Below are 22,143 nucleotides of genomic sequence, written 5' to 3' on the forward strand. Positions count from 1 at the left end.
CTATATCAGGATTAATAGGAGCATTGTTAGCAGTACTGGTAGCCAATTTTTTGTGCAGAGTGTTGTGTTTTGTGCCACATTTTGTTGGAGGAGGAAACGTTTTGGTAGTTAAAGCTTCCTTTGTTTTGCTAAACAACTGTATTAGCTGTTTTCTTCCAACGTTCTCGACAAACTCTGCTACAGATGGATGCTTAGGTTGGACACTTTTATTTTTATTTGCTCTACTTCTGTGTTCCTGTCTACGGACTTGCTTTTTGGTAGGCATTCTTTGGGGTCTGTTGAAAAAAAGAAGGCATGGTTTGGTCTTTTGTACAATGTATGTGCGCTGTGTGCATGAGTGCATGAGTTTGATGGGGAAGCTCGTTGTGGTGGTGTATGAATGTGCATTGGCCTTTTACAATGATTTGGGAAGGCTATTTTTCTGTTTGTATACTACTACAATGCTTCAGATGAGAGTACAAAGTGGGCCAGTGATGATGAGAAGCATTAATAGTAAACGTAATGGCATACAATTGAAACAGCTATTTGTTTTCTTGTACTAACATTCTAAGGCTTCTGTATATTATTTGAGTTCCAAACACACAGGGATTTGTGAGCCTTTCTGCCTGTTATTCTTTTTTTAATAAATGGGGATTTGTGGGTAGAATGGTTCAGAAATCACTGTTTATTTTTTTGCGCAAATTAAATACATATCCCACACAGTCTGTTTGAGGAATAGTTAGAATATAAAGGTAGTACTGTACTTTCTTTTTTTTTGCAGAATGACCAGGTTTGTTCACATCTGTCGTTTGCAGTGTAGATGCTGTTGATTTTCAGGAGAGTAGTCTTCACTGCGATTGTAAAAAGATGAAGTTAGTAACTCTGTATGTGTAAAGCAGTGATGTTACTGTACACGTTAATTTTGCATCTTTCGCCAGAGTATTCTCCTTTCATATTTCAACACAGTGCATGTGTGCATTTCACTTCACTATGTGCTGCTTTTGTATGTTACTTGCAGTATGTTAGTTGCACGTGCTTCAGAAATGAGTACCATTTTTAGGTTATGAAAATGCCTTGTTTCTTTTAAGCTGTGTTATATATAGCAGAGAGGTTTGTAAGCGTTGGTCATTATAGTAGATGGGAAAAATGTCTGTCTTTTTCATATTATAAGTAAGATTTCGAAAAATCGGGAGAACCTCAGATTGAGATGTCACCACAGCAATCGGGAGCACTTTGATTTTCTCATACGATCGCATTGTAAGTAGCAGTTATGTAGGCGGTACACAGTAAAAAAAGTGTGCCTTTTCTAATGGAAAATCGAGTTTCGCACTAAATAGGGAGGGTTGTAACGTATGTATAGGTTATGCGGGAGACAATAAGTAGTGCAGTTTGTCAATGAAAAATCGGACATCTTGCACTTAAAGGGGGAGTGTTGGTATGTATTGGCTATGCAGATTTAGTGGCATTCATTTGTTTAAATGAAATCATAAGGGTTGCACATGTTCTATGATTAAAATATGCATAACTGTACTTTATACGCATGCATGTGCGCATGCATGGAGCTGTACGTAGAAATCCGCGACACTTGCACGGTAGTTTTTGAAGTAGGTGCTTTGCAATGATATGCAACTTGCATTCAGAGTGATCAATATAACATTTGAAGTGCAAAATTTTAATGACAGAGTTAGATATAGATGTTGAATGTGATTGGTGGAAGGTTGTGTGAGTGCTTAGCTGTGTCCAATGAGGGAATGGATTCGCGAGTGATGTGGAAAGGGTAGAAGGACTGGCTATGAGTTACAAATGCCGCACATAGAAAATGCTTGTCCGTGGGTAGGGCGTGTCACATACGGGTTTCTACAGCAAATCCAGCATGGAAAGGGGACTGTAGGCATCAGCCAGTCAGATGTTCACATTGCTCTTTTGTGTCGAAAGACGGTGCATATACTGAAGATGGCAGAGGTGCAGAGGGTCAAGGTTTTGGTCCTTGGAGATATTTTTGTCCAAGGTTTACAGCACTATACCGAAAGTAGGCATGTGGCACACCATTTCGATGTGAGAGGAGAGGAGGTGGTGTGGAGCGCTGAGACTGATCGCAATGTTGCGGTAATTCTCCAAGTTTGCACCGACAATGCGTACAATGACCACTCCTCATGTGGTACTTTCGCACTACGGTGCTTGCCATTTGGGCTACGTGAGTTCACGTACTTTGTTGGAAGATTTGGAACAGTTGGTTCAAGCAGTCATGAACATCTTTCCAACAGCGAAATTATTTTTTTCTGGGTTACTCCCTAGAGGAAAATGGAACAAAAGTTCTGTTTTCTGTCCAGATCAAAGTTTTGGGAGGTATAACATCAATAGCGGCATGTGTGCTTTTATGTTTACGAGCTGGTATGTTTTTCTGCAGGCACGAGAACTTTGTTCCCAGTAATGCGGCTTATTTTGAAGCAGATGGTGTTGCGTTATCTTCTTTGGGAAATGCCATGTTCTTTTGGAATGTAAAGCTTGCTTTGGAGAAGGTTCTGTAATGGTTGTAGGAGTAAAGTAAGAATAAAAAATATTTAAAAAAAAACAAAATAGCAGGTGTCTGTGAGGCATCTGCCCAAAAAAAAAATGGCTCTTTTCAGTGCCCACCTTAAAGGGGAAAAGGGAAATAATATTTAAATGTACAGTTGTCACACTCTGATCCTGTACGTGTCCGTGAACATGGCGGTAATTTGCAGGCAGCGTGTATTACCAACGGGGATTCTGGGGTGGAGACCCATGGAGATGAGAATGTGCGAAGGTAGGGATTGGTCAGTAAAGTTCAGTGGGTGTGTTCTGAACGGAGAAATTTAGTGATAATGTCTTTTCTGTGATAGGAGACCAGACAAACCATGGCTCTGCGTGCTCGAAAACAGATTATCTGGATATTGGGAGACTCATGGATACATTGGTTGAAGGTGCATGCAGAAAGTTGCGGTCTATAAGCAGAACTTGGATTTCCTCATGTGGAAGTGCACTGGCATGGTGTGGGTGGAATGAGGTGGCTGGACTTGGTACCTCGTGTGCAACTTTACAGACAGAGCATCATCCTGATATACTTATCATTCATTGTGGAGGAAACAGTTTAGGCCATGTCTCTGGAATTTCTGTGCAATTTGCAATGGAGGAAGGACTTGCGAAGGTTATGGACATGTTTCCAAATGGCCAAATAGTTTTTTTCCCGTATTGCACAAAGACAAATATGGCTGCGTTCTTCTGCATTTGGTCCACATATGGAGAAAGCGAGGCGCAATGTGAAAAAGGCTGTTTGTGCCTTTTTAAGAGATGTTGGCATGTCCTCATTCCACAATGAAAACATTTTGTTTTTCAGCTCTTTCATTTTTCGCAGAGATGGAGTCCATCTCACATATGCTGGCAATCAGATTTTTCTTCGCAATGTACAAAATGCATTGCAACTTTTTTTTAAATCATAGACACGTATTTGGCAATCCGTTTTTTCTAACCTACAGTTTTTGAAGCACACACAACACCACCGAAAGGCTCTTTTCAGAGCCACCACTTACTCCCAGCGAAAAGCCCATTGGTTTTGCTATGCTGCACCCTCCATTTTCGTGTGTCCTACGACTGTCCGTGGACTTTTCCAAAACTGCGCAGAGGCCTACAATGGTCACTTCATAGTTCTATTGTTAAGCTGAGAAAGGCGGCTCTGAAAAGAGCCATTTTTGTAATTTTTGTTATTTTCCACCTTACTGCTTTTGAGGACACAACACCCTAGGAGAGGAGGGCAAAGGAGGATAAGGGATGGACACCAACCACGGGGATAAGAAGGGGCAGGTGGAGAGAGAAAGATATAGGGTGGGCTTCACTTAGGTAGGGAGCAGTTCTTCTAGTGCTCCATGACCGTAGCCTCAAAAGCACTTTGAAGACTTTCCCCCCTGCAGAGTACTGCGTCACAGTACACACACAATAGTGTGACCTTCGAAAGGTAAGGGTCAGTAGCATCGCAAATGGCTTGTGAGGCAGCTGGCGGGATGCGCTTCCCCACAGGAGTGTCTGTTGTGGTGAGAGGATCGGACACGGAGGATGCTGTGGAGGAACTCAATCTACTATGTTCTTCGCATGGCACCACCTTGCGAATGCCGGCACTGTGGAACAAAGTTAGGTGTCGCTTCATGGTTGTCGTACCAAAGCTGTACGCACCAGGTCTCCCGCGACTCAGCACCAACTGGCACTGGTTACACTTGACCAGGTTTGCACATGCTTTCAGTACGTTCCTAAAAACTGAAAACAACCGCCACACCCACGACTCCCGGCGAGTGTTTGTAGTGCAGAGTTCTTTCACCTCATTCTCGTCTTCTTCTTCTTCCTTGATCTCTACATCCTCACCCGTATATCCATCTGCAGGCCCTTGGGGAGGTGGTGGCGGTGGAGGGTTGGGGTGGTGCTGAGGCTAATGAAGCAACAGTAGCCATGGATGACATAAGGATTAGTTACCGAATGGTCGCTACAGCAGTAAAGGCAGCCCAACTCAATCTGCTATAGCCAGAAGCACAATGAAGATGAGTTCAGGGGTGTGGCCATTTATAGGGGTGGTGGGGTACGCCTCCTGACCATATTGATCACTCAAAAGCACTGCAAAAATTCTAAACGACACATTCACAGGTAGAGCTATTGTATGGGACATGGGAACTGGTGATTTTATACTGTAAAATAATTTCCCATGTATGTATAAGTTATTTTGTAATGTTGCAGAGCCGCAAATTAGTCCACACGCTCAGCTTGGGTGTGGTCAAATGATGACGTCCTGAACACATCCGCGAAGGAAATGTGTGCCCGTTGGACAGCAAATGCAGACTAACAAACGTGCGCATGCGCGCAAGTGTTCTACGGACAGTGTTCGGGTCCTAAAACTAATTAAAAGTGCAACACAAGTGTGACGGACAGTTAGGGACAGGCACGCTGTTCGCAGTACTTATGGGTGTACTGCACATGTTTGTTTGTTTGTTTATTTATTTGTATTGCGCGCCAGACCCAGGGGCAACCGGGCGCAGTGAACAGAATGTGCAAGGCTTACATTGTTGCGAAGAAGTTACAATGTTACAGCAAATTACAGTGTTGCATATTTAAACATTTACAATAGTAACAAAACTTAGATAGTACATATACACATTCAGACAAGTAGCATAACACAAATTAAAACTTCCAGGCCTCACATGTTGTTGTCATTGAGGTGTTTGATAAGGTTTGTTCTAAAGTGAGGGAAGGGTTGATCTGCTCTAAGGTTGTGTGGGGCATTCCACCATTTAGCGGCTAGCACAGGGAAGCTTGTGCCGCCAATTTTGGCGAGTTTAAATCTTGGAATTTCCAGGCAATTAGAGTTAGGAGTTCTTGTAGGTCTGCTGGAGATTTTTCGTTTTATTTTGTCCATCAAGTAGATGGGGGCGGCATTATTGAGAGCTTTATGCGTCAGGGAAAGCATTTTTAGGTGAATTTTATTGTTGGTGGAGAGCCATTTGTATTGTTGTCTAGTGGAGGAGATATGTTCCCTTTTATTTATGCCTAAGGCAGCTCTAAGGGCGCTGTTTTGTAGCCTTTTTATTGATAGTTTTATTGGCGCCACTGTAAAGGGCATTACAGTAATCAAGTCGTGATAGTATTAGGTCTCTCGCTAGGATAATGCAACTGTTGTTAGATAAAAAGGGTTTACCTGCACGTATTAATTTGCAGGTATAGGCTGTCATGGAGGCTAGGGAGTTGACTTGTTTGGCACAAGACATGGTGGAATCAAGATAGAAGCCTAATGTTTTTACTTTGCTCGCAACCTTAATGCTATTGCCATCTATGTTAAACGTGGAATAGTGCTTGCCTAATTTGTTGATATTAGCCTGTTTGCCCAGAATGATCAGTTCAGTCTTATCATCATTCAGGCAGAGGCCATGTGATGACATCCATGCCTGAATAATGAGGTACACCCTATTCACCAACTCCTCATCCTCGCTGTAATCCCCAGAAAGTGGGAGGAGAATCTGTGTATCATCTGCATAGTTAGTGTAAGTGATACCTAGAAGGTCCAGATCATCGAAGAGGGGTTTGGTGAATATGTTGTACAAGGTTGGTGAAACACAGGAGCCTTGAGGGACGCTGCACGTGATTGGAAGAGGGTCGGCTGCTGCCAAGGGGGAGAAGACTCTCATCGTTCTCTCGCTCAGAAAGGATTCAATCCATTTGGTGGCCTGCATGGAGAAGTGTGCAGCAGTGTCCAAGTGTTTGCAGAGGACCCTATGATCCACCAGATCGAAAGCAGCTGAGAGTTCAAGTAGGAGGAGGAATGCCGTCTTACCTTGATCTCTCAGTTCGTCTATTTGGGTCTTTAGATCAATGAGTGCAGTTTCAGTACCGTGGAGTGGGCGGAATCCAGATTGTCTAGCTCCTAGTAGGTTGTTAGATTCCAGGTGTCTTTGAATTTGTGTGTAGGCAACCTTGTCTAGTATCTTCAGTAGGAAAGGTACGGTAGTGATGGGCCGATAATTAGTAGGGATGAGGGGGTCAAGAGTCTGCTTCTTGAGAAGTGGGAGCACCCATGATTGTTTTAGGTTCACCGGGATTTTGCCTGTGGCGAAGGAGGAGTTGATCAATTTTGATATGAACGGTGAGAGGTCTCTGGCAGCGTCTTTTATTAGTTGTGCTGGACAGATGTCACCCTTGCAGTTCGACGGTTTGAGGGATAGGATGATTTTCTCTACCTCTAAGATGGTAGTTTTGGTGAAGGAGAATTTGTTGGTTAGGTCGTGGATGATGTTGTTAAGAGGTAGCTTGCTTGTGAGGTTTAGGGAGTCTTTTTTTAGTTGGATTTTATTTTGCAGTGTGGTGATTTTATTTGCTAAGGCCGTTTGGATATCTGTACACCAGGTCTGGTCTTTAATGCAGGTATCTGGTGTGGCAATGGGGACTCGAGTTCTTTCAAGATGGAGAAGAGTTCCTTCATACTTGAATTGGCATTGGCAATGCGAACATTGTAAGAATTACGTTTCACCAGACAGATTTCGTTTTTGTAGTGCCAAGAGATATTAGTTAAATTGACTTTATTCTCTTCAGTTGGACATAGTTTCCAGTCAGATTCACATTTTCTATTGATTAGGCGCATGGCCATAAGTTCTGGCATGTACCACTTGTTTAAATGTGCCTTGGGTTTGCTTGTTCGCATTTTGAGAGGGGCGAATTTGTCCATAGTGGTGCGCATAATGTTGTTGAATTCATTGACCATTGTACTAGGGTCAAGGTTGTCTGGCAGTGCATTTAAGGTGGGAAGGATCAGGGGAATAACATTATCTACTGTAATATTCGTTTTGTTTCTTTTGGGGCATGGTGGAGCTGTCTGTAGGTCAGGGATTGGTGGTTTGGTAGCAAGTAAATTAAAGGACACCAAGGAGTGGTCTGTCCAGGAGAGGGGCGTAATAGAGGACACTATGGCTGAGCAGTTGGAATCCGCGACCCAGTCAAGTATTCTACCCTTAGCATGTGTGGGTGTGCTAACTTTTTGGGTAAGTCCTAAGGTAAGGAGGGTATTGGCAATAGTGGCAGCATGGGTATCTGTTTGGTCATTGAAGCCAAGGTTAAAATCCCCTAATATCAGCAATTGGGAAGTAGTTTTGGTATTGTTGGCCAGGAGACTGTGCAGGTCCTCCTCGAAAGTTCCAAGTGGACCCGGTGGTCTATAAATTAGGTGAATTGAGAAAGTTTGGGAATTGTCATGATCTGATGACTGTACGGACAGGTCCAGTGTCCTTAGGACACCTCCATTTTGTTTTACTATGAACATGCTGGCCACCGCGCCTGTTCTACGGACGGTTCCATCTTGGCTGCAGACGATACAGACAGGCATAGTGTCCTTAGACACTCCCATTTCGCTTTACAGACATCCTGGGCACCTGGTGTGTTCTAGGAACATGTTTTATCTTGTTTGTGAGCGGTACAGAGCTGTATTATGTCCTAAGGACGCCCCATTCTGTTCATTTATGCACAACTTGTACAGATGGTACGTTCTAAGATTAGTTTCATCTTGGTTGGCATTGGTACGGGTAGGTGTATTGCCGTTAGAACATCCATATTCTATTGCTTACAGCTGGCTCGAACAGGCACGCTGTTTCCGGACATTTTAAGTCTTTTTAAAAACATTTTTTTTACTCAAACACTTCGACTACAACAAATATCCAAAAACTTTCTAAAAACACACACATACTTCAATCAACAGAAAGACACAGGGAAACAGATACTGACACAAATATAAGGGAATTAGGGTTCAACACGGGCTGATAGTGAGGAGATGATTTGTGAGGGGAAGAAGGGATGGATGTTTCATCAAAACATCTATTTTCTTCTTGAAGGTTTGGGGATGGTTCACTAGGAAATGGAGAAGGGGGCAGGTACAGGTGGGACAGTGATAACGTGTTTTTCCTCTCACAAATTCGTGATGAGCGGTATTCTGATGCCATAATCTGAGTGGGTCTATCATCGTATCTTCCACCTTTGCCAGTAGGAAATAGCAGTAGAAAAGCATGTCCTTCTATACTTTTTTCCCATATGCTCATTGGTGACCCTTTGGTTTGTCGCATTTGGTAAGTTTCTAGTGCATCATCTATGCTTTCATTGGAATGCAGTGGATAAATTGTGTGCTGGTTTTAAATAGTGGATACTGCAGCAGGATCCAGAAGTTCAAATTGTCCAGTTTCTGATGACTCTTCAATTATTTCAGTTGTTTCCCTTAAGCTTTCTTCAATATGTATCTCCTTGTAGTAGACGTTATTGTCTTTTAGATATTGCAAGGCTTGTCTAACTTTATGTAAGTATACCAGTTGTTGCCACATTTTTTTGTCTTTTGTTGGTAAACCATTTACCAAGACAATTAAAGAATATTCTTTAGAATGTTGCACTACTAGAGTGTGTACCTTTTCTGTTAGATATAATGGCAAATAAACTTCTTTGCCACAAATGCCTTTCACCAATTCAGAGGGAGGTAATTTTGCTGTTTTTGGGTGAAGGCATATAACTGCTTGAAATGAGTGAACTGTTTGAATTATGATGCTCTCATACATATTGAAATGTTGCAGGGTTTTTGGAAGTGGGAACAATTGCAAATTGTGATAGCACATGAAGGAGTTTGGTTGTTGTCTAGTTTTGTAGTGCAGTAACTGCAACATACTAGGGGTTCACTTATTTGATATTTGTTTTCGGCTAAGAGGTAGAGAGCTAATTCAAACCATTTGGAATCTTCATTGTCTTCTATTTTGTATGCTATGTCTATATTTTTTGTGTTCCATTTGTAAAACGTTCTGCGGCAACAAACACACACATGGTTTGGTATTTCAGCCGATGCACTTTTAAATGTTAGTATTTCTTTTTTGTACGTGTGTAATAGAAGATTGCTTTGTGCAGAATTGTTGGTAGTTTGTTCTAAAACTATTGCATTTTGTAAGTGGCTTTCACTTCCAAAATATTTTCTCTGGATACCGTCAATTTCTTCTTGTAGGTATTTGGGTGTACCATGCAGAAGAGAGTTATTTAAATTGGATAATTCTGAAGCTGGACTTTTAGCACTACTTTTCTTACATTTGAATGATGTATTGATATCCTTTTGATATCATGGAAGGTGCTTTTGCAAATAGGTCCAGAAATGCTGGCTAATGAATGTCCTTGTAGTCCTGTGTATTTGCGCACTGGACAGATATCATTCTTTTGCTGCACTTTCATTTTGTTTTTGTCTTTACCTTTCACATATTGTTTGAGGAACTGATGTAAAGATTTGAAACATTTGTTAGGAATTGCACACATTGACGTGCACGGCTATTTGTATACTGGACGGTCTGGTTCAGTCGAATCGAGAGGTAATTCTGAGTTTTCAGGAGATACTTTTTTAAGCAGTGTTTCTTGTTCCATGATGCTATTATTGATTTTTACATATCCTCGTCCACTGCTATGGATGGCAATTGTGTTTGTTTGATTTTGTTTGTATGCTTATTCATTAAAATATGGTTCTGTGGTTGTTGTGTGACTCCATAAATATGTAAGAATTTATTTTTGTTCACATTCCATTTATTGATAAGTTTCTTTTGTAGTTTGGTACTTAGTTTTGTTAGTGGTTTCATCCTATTTAACAATAATATAAACAACTTCCTTTTGAGAAGGATTGCACTGTCCACGAGAGCTTGTAGGATTAATTTTCTATGGTAGGTTTTAAGGGTTGAGGATGATTTCGGTCCTCTTCTTATTAGATTCTGAAGGACTCTGTGGTGAAACATTTTTGCTAAAATACTTTTTTTACTATAGGTTCTTGTTACTATATCAGGATTAATAGGAGCATTGTTAGCAGTACTGGTAGCAATTTTTTTGTGAAGAGTGTTGTGTTTTGTGCCACATTTTGTTGGAGGAGGTAACGTTTTGGTAGTTAAAGCTTCCTTTGTTTTGCTAAACAACTGTATTAGCTGTTTTCTTCCAACGTTCTCGACAAACTCTGCTACAGATGGATGCTTAGGTTGGACACTTTTATTTTTATTTGCTCTACTTCTGTGTTCCTTTCTACGGACTTGCTTTTTGGTAGGCATTCTTTGGGGTCTGTTGAAAAAAAGAAGGCATGGTTTGGTCTTTTGTACAATGTATGTGTGCTGTGTGCATGAGTGCATGAGTTTGATGGGGAAGCTTTTTGTGGTGGTGTATGAATGTGCATTGGCCTTTTACAATGATTTGGGAAGGCTATTTTTCTGTTTGTATACTACTACAATGTGCTTCAGATGAGAGTACAAAGTGGGCCAGTGATGATGAGAAGCATTAATAGTAAACGTAATGGCATACAATTGAAACAGCTATTTGTTTTCTTGTACTAACTTTCTAAGGCTTCTGTATATTATTTGAGTTCCAAACACACAGGGATTTGTGAGCCTTTCTGCCTGTTATTCTTTGTTTAATAAATGGGGATTTGTGCGTAGAATGGTTCAGAAATCACTGTTTATTTTTTTGCGCAAATTAAATACATATCCCACACAGTCTGTTTGAGGAATAGTTAGAATATAAAGGTAGTACTGTACTTTCTTTTTTTTGCAGAATGACCAGGTTTGTTCACATCTGTCGTTTGCAGTGTAGATGCTGTTGATTTTCAGGAGAGTAGTCTTCACTGCGATTGTAAAAAGATGAAGTTAGTAACTCTGTATGTGTAAAGCAGTGATGTTACTGTACACGTTAATTTTGCATCTTTCGCCAGAGTATTCTCCTTTCATATTTCAACACAGTGCATGTGTGCATTTCACTTCACTATGTGCTGCTTTTGTATGTTACTTGCAGTATGTTAGTTGCACGTGCTTCAGAAATGAGTACCATTTTTAGGTTATGAAAATGCCTTGTTTCTTTTAAGCTGTGTTATATATAGCAGAGAGGTTTGTAAGCGATAGGTCATTATAGTAGATGGGAAAAATGTCTGTTTTTTTCATATTATAAGTAAGATTTCGAAAAATCGGGAGACCCTCAGATGGAGATGTCACCACAGCAATCGGGAGCACTTTGTTTTTCTCATACGATCGCATTGTAAGTAGCAGTTATGTAGGCGGTACACAGTAAAAAAAGTGTGCCTTTTCTAATGGAAAATCGAGTTTCGCACTAAATAGGGAGGGTTGTAACGTATGTATAGGTTATGCGGGAGACAATAAGTAGTGCAGTTTGTCAATGAAAAATCGGACATCTTGCACTTAAAAGGGGAGTGTTGGTATGTATTGGCTATGCAGATTTAGTGGCATTCATTTGTTTAAATGAAATCATAAGGGTTGCACATGTTCTATGATTAAAATATGCATAACTGTACTTTATACGCATGCATGTGCGCATGCATGGAGCTGTACTTAGAAATCCGCGACACTTGCACGGTAGTTTTTGAAGTAGGTGCTTTGCAATGATATGCAACTTGCATTCAGAGTGATCAATATAACATTTGAAGTGCAAAATTTTAATGACAGAGTTAGATATAGATGTTGAATGTGATTGGTGGAAGGTTGTGTGAGTGCTTAGCTGTGGCCAATGAGGGAATGGATTCGTGAGTGATGTGGAAAGGGTAGAAGGACTGGCTATGAGTTACAAATGCTGCACATAGAAAATGCTTGTCCGTGGGTAGGGCGTGTCACATACGGGTTTCTACAGCAAATCCAGCATGGAAAGGGGACTGTAGGCATCAGCCAGTCAGATGTTCACATTGCTCTTTTGTGTCGAAAGACGGTGCATATACTGAAGATGGCAGAGGTGCAGAGGGTCAAGGTTTTGGTCCTTGGAGATATTTTTGTCCAAGGTTTACAGCACTATACCGAAAGTAGGCATGTGGCACACCATTTCGATGTGAGAGGAGTGGAGGTGGTGTGGAGCGCTGAGACTGATCGCAATGTTGCGGTAATTCTCCAAGTTTGCACCGACAATGCGTACAATGACCACTCCTCATGTGGTACTTTTGCACTACGGTGCTTGCCATTTGGGCTACGTGAGTTCACGTACTTTGTTGGAAGATTTGGAACAGTTGGTTCAAGCAGTCATGAACATCTTTCCAACAGCGAAATTATTTTTTTCTGGGTTACTCCCTAGAGGAAAATGGAACAAAAGTTCTGTTTTCTGTCCAGATCAAAGTTTTGGGAGGTATAACATCAATCGCGGCATGTGTGCTTTTATGTTTACGAGCTGGTATGTTTTTCTGCAGGCACAAGAACTTTGTTCCCAGTAATGCGGCTTATTTTGAAGCAGATGGTGTTGCGTTATCTTCTTTGGGAAATGCCATGTTCTTTTGGAATGTAAAGCTTGCTATGGAGAAGGTTCTGTAATGGTTGTAGGAGTAAAGTAAGAATAAAAAATATTTAAAAAAAACAAAATAGCAGGTGTCTGTGAGGCATCTGCCCAAAAAAAAAAAAGGCTCTTTTCAGTGCCCACCTTAAAGGGGAAAAGGGAAATAATATTTAAATGTACAGTTGTCACACTCTGATCCTGTACGTGTCCGTGAACATGGCGGTAATTTGCAGTCAGCGTGTATTTCCAACGGGGATTCTGGGGTGGAGACCCATGGAGATGAGAATGTGCGAAGGTAGGGATTGGTCAGTAAAGTTCAGTGGGTGTGTTCTGAACGGAGAAATTTAGTGATAATGTCTTTTCTGTGATAGGAGACCAGACAAACCATGGCTCTGTGTGCTCGAAAACAGATTATCTGGATATTGTGAGACTCATGGATAGATTGGTTGAAGGTGCATGCAGAAAGTTGCGGTCTATAAGCAGAACTTGGATTTCCTCATGTGGAAGTGCACTGGCATGGTGTGGGTGGAATGAGGTGGCTGGATTTGGTACCTTGTGTGCAACTTTACAGACAGAGCATCATCCTGATATACTTATCATTCATTGTGGAGGAAACAGTTTAGGCCATGTCTCTGGAATTTCTGTGCAATTTGCAATGAAGGAAGGACTTGAGAAGGTTATGGACATGTTTCCAAATGGCCAAATAGTTTTTTTCCCGTATTGCACAAAGACAAATATGGCTGCGTTCTTCTGCATTTGGTCCACATATGGAGAAAGCGAGGCGCAATGTGAAAAAGGCTGTTTGTGCCTTTTTAAGAGATGTTGGCATGTCCTCATTCCACAATGAAAACATTTTGTTTTGCAGCTCTTTCATTTTTCGCAGAGATGGAGTCCATCTCACATATGCTGGCAATCAGATTTTTCTTCGCAATGTACAAAATGCATTGCAACTTTTTTTTAAATCATAGACACGTATTTGGTAATCCGTCTTTTCTAACCTACAGTTTTTGAAGCACACACAACACCACCGAAAGGCTCTTTTCAGAGCCACCACTTACTCCCAGCGAAAAGCCCATTGGTTTTGCTATGCTGCACCCTCCATTTTCGTGTGTCGTACGACTGTCTGTGGACTTTTCCAAAAATGCGCAGAGGCCTACAATGGTCACTTCATAGTTCTATTGTTAAGCTGAGAAAGGCGGCTCTGAAAAGAGCCATTTTTGCAATTTTTGTTATTTTCCACTTTACTGCTTTTGAGGACACAACACCCTAGGAGAGGAGGGCAAAGGAGGATAAGGGATGGACACCAACCACGGGGATAAGAAGGGGCAGGTGGAGAGAGAAAGATATAGGGTGGGCTTCACTTAGGTAGGGAGCAGTTCTTCTAGTGCTCCATGACCGTAGCCTCAAAAGCACTTTGAAGACTTTCCCCCCTGCAGAGTACTGCGTCACAGTACACACACAATAGTGTGACCTTCGAAAGGTAAGGGTCACTAGCATCGCAAATGGCTTGTGAGGCAGCTGGCGGGATGCGCTTCCCCACAGGAGTGTCTGTTGTGGTGAGAGGATCGGACACGGAGGATGCTGTGGAGGAACTCAATCTACTATGTTCTTCGCATGGCACCACCTTGCGAATGCCGGCACTGTGGAACAAAGTTAGGTGTCGCTTCATGGTTGTCGTACCAAAGCTGTACGCACCAGGTCTCCCGCGACTCAGCACCAACTGGCACTGGTTACACTTGACCAGGTTTGCACATGCTTTCAGTACGTTCCTAAAAACTGAAAACAACCGCCACACCCATGACTCCCGGCGAGTGTTTGTAGTGCAGAGTTCTTCCACCTCATTCTCGTCTTCCTCTTCTTCCTCGATCTCTACATCCTCACCCGTATATCCATCTGCAGGCCCTTGGGGAGGTGGTGGCGGTGGAGGGTTGGGGTGGTGCTGAGGCTAATGAAGCAACAGTAGCCATGGATGCCATAAGGATTAGTTACCGAATGGTCGCTACAGCAGTAAAGGCAGCCCAACTCAATCTGCTATAGCCAGAAGCACAATGAAGATGAGTTCAGGGGTGTGGCCATTTATAGGGGTGGTGGGGTACGCCTCCTGACCATATTGATCACTCAAAAGCACTGCAAAAATTCTAAACGACGCATTCACAGGTAGAGCTATTGTATGGGACATGGGAACTGGTGATTTTATACTGTAAAATAATTTCCCATGTATGTATAAGTTATTTTGTAATGTTGCAGAGCCGCAAATTAGTCCACACGCTCAGCTTGGGTGTGGTCACATGATGACGTCCTGAACACATCCGCGAAGGACAGCAAATGCAGACTAACAAACGTGCGCATGCGCGCAAGTGTTCTACGGACAGTGTTCGGGTCCTAAAACTAATTAAAAGTGCAACACAAGTGTGACGGACAGTTAGGGACAGGCACGCTGTTCGCAGTACTTATGGGTGTACTGCACATGTTTGTTTGTTTGTTTGTTTATTTATTTGTATTGCGCGCCAGACCCAGGGGCAACCGGGTGCAGTGAACAGAATGTGCGAAGCTTACAATGTTGCGAAGAAGTTACAATGTTACAGCAAATTACAGTGTTGCATATTTAAACATTTACAATAGTAACAAAACTTAGATAGTACATATATACATTCAGACAAGTAGCATAACACAAATTAAAACTTCCAGGCCTCACATGTTGTTGTCATTGAGGTGTTTGATAAGGTTTGTTCTAAAGTGAGGGAAGGGTTGATCTGCTCTCAGGTTGTGTGGGGCATTCCACCATTTAGCGGCTAGCACAGGGAAGCTTGTGCCGCCAATTTTGGCGAGTTTAAATCTTGGAATTTCCAGGCAATTAGAGTTAGGAGTTCTTGTAGGTCTGCTGGAGATTTTTCTTTTTATTTTGTCCATCAAGTAGATGGGGGCGGCATTATTGAGAGCTTTATGCGTCAGGGAAAGCATTTTTAGGTGAATTTTATTGTTGGTGGAGAGCCATTTGTATTGTTGTCTAGTGGAGGAGATATGTTCCCTTTTATTTATGCCTAAGGCAGCTTTAAGGGCGCTGTTTTGTAGGATTTGTAGCCTTTTTATTGATAGTTTTATTGGCGCCACTGTAAAGGGCATTACAGTAATCAAGTCGTGATAGTATTAGGTCTCTCGCTAGGATAATGCAACTGTTGTTAGATAAAAAGGGTTTACCTGCTCTTATTAATTTGCAGGTATAGGCTGTCATGGAGGCTAGGGAGTTGACTTGTTTGGCACAAGACATGGTGGAATCAAGATAGAAGCCTAATGTTTTTACTTTGCTCGCAACCTTAATGCTATTGCCATCTATGTTAAACGTGGAATAGTGCTTGCCTAATTTGTTGATATTAGCCTGTTTGCCCAGAATGATCAGTTCAGTCTTATCATCATTCAGGCAGAGGCCATGTGATGACATCCATGCCTGAATAATGAGGTACACCCTATTCACCAACTCCTCATCCTCGCTGTAATCCCCAGAAAGTGGGAGGAGAATCTGTGTATCATCTGCATAGTTAGTGTAAGTGATACCTAGAAGGTCCAGATCATCGAAGAGGGGTTTGGTGAATATGTTGTACAAGGTTGGTGAAACACAGGAGCCTTGAGGGACGCTGCACGTGATTGGAAGAGGGTCGGCTGCTGCCAAGGGGGAGAAGACTCTCATCGTTCTCTCGCTCAGAAAGGATTCAATCCATTTGGTGGCCTGCATGGAGAAGTGTGCAGCAGTGTCCAAGTGTTTGCAGAGGACCCTATGATCCACCAGATCGAAAGCAGCTGAGAGTTCAAGTAGGAGGAGGAATGCCGTCTCTCAGTTCGTCTATTTGGGTCTTTAGATCAATGAGTGCAGTTTCAGTACCGTGGAGTGGGCGGAATCCAGATTGTCTAGCTCCTAGTAGGTTGTTAGATTCCAGGTGTCTTTGAATTTGTGTGTAGGCAACCTTGTCTAGTATCTTCAGTAGGAAAGATACGGTAGTGATGGGCCGATAATTAGTGGGGATGAGGGGGTCAAGAGTCTGCTTCTTGAGAAGTGGGAGCACCCATGATTGTTTTAGGTTCACCGGGATTTTGCCTGTGGCGAAGGAGGAGTTGATCAATTTTGATATGAACGGTGAGAGGTCTCTGGCAGCGTCTTTTATTAGTTGTGCTGGACAGATGTCACCCTTGCAGTTCGACGGTTTGAGGGATAGGATGATTTTCTCTACCTCTAAGATGGTAGTTTTGGTGAAGGAGAATTTGTTGGTTAGGTCGTGGATGATGTTGTTAAGAGGTAGCTTGCTTGTGAGGTTTAGGGAGTCTTTTTTTAGTTGGATTTTATTTTGCAGTGTGGTGATTTTATTTGCTAAGGCCGTTTGGATATCTGTACACCAGGTCTGGTCTTTAATGCAGGTATCTGGTGTGGCAATGGGGACTCGAGTTCTTTCAAGATGGAGAAGAGTTCCTTCATACTTGAATTGGCATTGGCAATGCGAACATTGTAAGAATTACGTTTCACCAGACAGATTTCGTTTTTGTAGTGCCAAGAGATATTAGTTAAATTGACTTTATTCTCTTCAGTTGGACATAGTTTCCAGTCAGATTCACATTTTCTATTGATTAGGCGCATGGCCATAAGTTCTGGCATGTACCACTTGTTTAAATGTGCCTTGGGTTTGCTTGTTCGCATTTTGAGAGGGGCGACTTTGTCCATAGTGGTGCGCATAATGTTGTTGAATTCATTGACCAATGTACTAGGGTCAAGGTTGTCTGGCAGTGCATTTAAGGTGGGAAGGATCAGGGGAATAACATTATCTACTGTAATATTCTTTTTGTTTCTTGTGGGGCATGGTGGAGCTGTCTGTAGGTCAGGGATTGGTGGTTTGGTAGCAAGTAAATTAAAGGACACCAAGGAGTGGTCTGTCCAGGAGAGGGGCGTAATAGAGGACACTATGGCTGAGCAGTTGGAATCCGCGACCCAGTCAAGTATTCTACCCTTAGCATGTGTGGGTGTGCTAACTTTTTGGGTAAGTCCTAAGGTAAGGAGGGTATTGGCAATAGTGGCAGCATGGGTATCTGTTTGGTCATTGAAGCCAAGGTTAAAATCCCCTAATATCAGCAATTGGGAAGTAGTTTTGGTATTGTTGGCCAGGAGACTGTGCAGGTCCTCCTCGAAAGTTCCAAGTGGACCCGGTGGTCTATAAATTAGGTGAATTGAGAAAGTTTGGGAGTTGTCATGATCTGATGACTGTACGGACAGGTCCAGTGTCCTTAGGACACCTCCATTTTGTTTTACTATGAACATGCTGGCCACCGCGCCTGTTCTACGGACGGTTCCATCTTAGCTGCAGTCGATACAGACAGGCATAGTGTCCTTAGACACTCCCATTTCGCTTTACAGACATCATGGACACCTGGTGTGTTCTAGGAACATGTTTTATCTTGTTTGTGAGCGGTACAGAGCTGTATTATGTCCTTAGAACGCCCCATTCTGTTCATTTATGCACAACTTGTACAGATGGTACGTTCTAAGATTAGTTTCATCTTGGTTAGCATTGGTACGGGTAGGTGTATTGCCGTTAGAACATCCATATTCTATTGCTTACAGCTGGCTCGAACAGGCACGCTGTTTCCGGACATTTTAAGTCTTTTTAAAACATTTTTTTTTCTCAAACCCTTCGACTACAACAAATATCCAAAAACTTTCTAAAAACACACACATACTTCAATCAACAGAAAGACACAGGGAAACAGATACTGACACGAATATAAGGGAATTAGGGTTCAACACGGGCTGATAGTGAGGAGATGATTTGTGAGGGGAAGAAGGGATGGATGTTTCATCAAAACATCTATTTTCTTCTTGAAGGTTTGGGGATGGTTCACTAGGAAATGGAGAAGGGGGCAGGTACAGGTGGGACAGTGATAACGTGTTTTTCCTCTCACAAATTCCTCCACAAATTGCCTTAAACTGTTAAAATTGTCATTTAGTGTGTCCATTTTCACTTCTATCCTTTTTAGCCTGTCTTCCTCTGTGTCATTTGTTGGCCTTTCTTCTTTTTTTCCTGGTTAAAAATAAATATGCATATGTTAAATGCCCATAAAATACTGACCATTATTTTGCTTATGCAGAGCACTGTGTACCATTATTATCGCTATCTTCGGACATTTCACATCTGGAAAATTCTCCTCCAGCCACTCCAAAGTACTGCACATTTCTGTGTCAAAACAACAGAAAGAAATTATTTTTTTCTGCCCCTCATACCAAAAAAAGTACACACACATATAAGAAAAATGAAGTTCACTTACTATTTTGTTGTCATTTATTCTCGTTGTAGTGCATGTGTCCACTGTCGGTCCTGGCTGCAGAGTGTCTGTGAGGTAATTACGTTGGAGGCCTATTCTTTTTTGTTATGGCATAATCCATTTCATTCTACATGGTCATTACATGCATGGTTTTTGTTTCAGACGTTTAGGTTTCCCTATTTATTACATTTACCACGGTCACCAACTGTAAGTTTCAATACTAATAAGATTTTGGTTACAACTTAATGGAAATATTCCCTCTCTAGATTGCAGCGGCTCTATGATGATCATTGCCATGACTACATAGACTATGCATGTACAACAAATGTACATGCATGACCAATTAGGAGCAGCCCACCCTATAGCAGGAAGTAGTCAACCAATTAGAATATATATGAAGTTTTTACTTCGAGCTCAACGTTTTGGATATGAGCGGCATCCAAAATTCTACACACGTTGGCTATAGTTTACATTTTAAAAGCATTTCTTGCTTGTTAACTTGAAGAATATACTCACCATTCTTTCAATATGCGCGGTTGCATTAGTAACAAGATTATTTACATGTTGCCTTGACTACGAGGCTATGTGGAAATAGGAAGCCCTGTGAGTGACCAATTAGGAGGAGCGCAGACAAAAGCAGGAAGTAACCAAACAATTAGATATCGCCTACGTCATAGCAGGAAGTACGTTTCGAGACGAGCCCCCTCATTAGTAATGTTTGAGCCGATTTACGGCTTCACCTCCAGACCCACCGTCTATGGGAATTACAGACAAGATAGTAAGCATTACACACGACATACAAATGTACTATTTAAGAACTCCAGTCTCATAAATGCATGCCAGATTACTGGAGTACACTCTAATTTTGTTCCGTGAAACTTTTTTTTAATATAGTAGATGTCTCGTTCTTTCAGACCACTTGGTCAACATCTCTGTTGAGCCAATAGACGCTGAACTTTTCAGCCCACAATCACTTATGCATATTAGTCGGGTTAGAAAATTACGTTACCATGACTCTGAATGAATTCTCTCTACTATTTTCTAGGATTTATTTCCAGAAACATATGTCTGCAGTAAGAATACATTTTTGATTCTGCATGAGAAAGAAAGTTACAAAAGTATACATACTGAAGGATTGCTCCCTCTGAAAACACAGATGCATTTGTTACAAGTAAGCAAATGATAGGTCCTGATACACATGTACTTAGTAATTTTAGGTGAATAATATTTGACCTTTTAATTAAAGGTCTTTTAAATTATCAATTCTATCTACTCAGGAAAACCTGGCCCTGTAACATCTTGAACAGTTAATTCACCTTCATGAAAATTAGACACCATACCAGGAAACACTGGCATTGACTCTTCGCTCTGCTGAGATGCACATACTGGTCACAACGTGGGTCTCTATTTGGGATAAACTGCTCCTGTTCTAGCTTCACCATTTAATGAGTTAAGGCTCTTTTTCAGGAGGTTTTACATAAGAAGTCATTATTTCTAATTGACCAAAATTGCATGATAAACCCTTGTAGCTAAACACAGTCTGTACAAAGTTTTTAGGATTTTCCTTTTTCTGCTTCCTTTACAGGGATTATTATGCCAAAATCTACCCTGAGGAAGGCGTTCTTTGAAACCTAGGTGCCACAGGTGGTCTCGCTGAAACATATCGAGGTCAATGCTAACAGAAAAACGTTTCAGTCCTCTAACAGTTTGGACTACAGCATTCCAGACCCTGGAGACAATTATTAACCGCTGTCTTCTACGTAGGCAAACCTGTCACAAACTTGTGCAATAATTTATTTACAGATAAATTTGACTACTAAAAAAACATTAATTTTTTACACAACATGATGAATTGTTTTGTGTTGTTTCTTTATTGATTTCTGCTGCTGTTAAAACTTGTGATGTGTTCTACTACATAGGTTGTTTTCACAAAACCGTTTTTTAAAAAAAGAAAAATTATCTTTGTATAAATGTATTTTTTTATTTATTCTTAAAAAAATGTTCTCTATTCTTTACTCTTTCATGTCTGCTTCTTAAGAGTGTTTACTTTTGAGTTCATTTAACAATTGTATTGTTTGGAATGTTTTGTTCCTTACCATTATTGCTTTCACTGCGAATCATTTGCACTTTTTCTGATTTTTTGCTATATAGAATAAATCAACAAAAATAAATAAGTTTTAAATTCCTTTTCTTCCCTTTATTTCTGCTGACTGTGTATTTTAACTATAGAGGGTTACTTAATATGTCTATCAATGATACCAAACATTAATACTAACTGATTCAAATGTGTTAGTCAGGCTAAAATAATAATTCTACTAGCAGCTTTTTGGAATTGTACATACGCACTAAAGGCAATGTTGGCATTGTGGACATTGTGGAAGTACGACATGGCAACATCTTGCAAAAAGACACAAACAGCCTTCTTGACATTTCACTTCCCTTTCTCCATTTACGCACCAATGCAAGAAGAAGGCAGCAACATCTGTTTGTTCAATTCTAGAAAAAAAGTAACTCAGGAGTTCAGAAACATAGCAATGAGCTCACCAAGTGCCTGCTTCATCTTGATTTGCAGAGAAATTCCAGTAACATGTACTAAACTATTTCCTCCACAATGAAGAAAAAGAATGGCTGGATGATTGAGCGTCTCCAAAGTGGCAGAAAGAGGAACCAAAATCAGCCACTTCATTGCACATATTCCATACTGGTGCATAGCATATGATAGAATCCAAAATGTGCAGCCACTACAAACTGTTTTGCATGCACTTCCTACAAATGTATCTCAGAGTCCCCCAAAACCCATACCCTCAGCCTCCTGAAGCACACAATCATAACCAAATGCTTCTGCATTCCTCTCTACAAACAGACCTTTTGCCACAGTCTCTCAGTGTTGCCACCTCCTCAGTAAGGAAAGTAGCTGTTGGCTGTGCTAAAAGTAGCTAGAAGTAGTTAAATAATGTCATCCCGTAATTTGCATTATATGCAATGCGCATGATGGGTAATTACCGAGGGCATGGTTGTTGTAGCCTCTCATTCAAATGTTCACCCAGCAAGCTACCTAAGCATACTAGCGCATGG

The sequence above is a fragment of the Ambystoma mexicanum genome, chromosome 10 (genome assembly GCF_040938575.1).
Source record: "Ambystoma mexicanum isolate Mex_15411 chromosome 10, UKY_AmexF1_1, whole genome shotgun sequence".
NCBI classification, from domain to species: Eukaryota; Metazoa; Chordata; class Amphibia; order Caudata; family Ambystomatidae; genus Ambystoma; species Ambystoma mexicanum.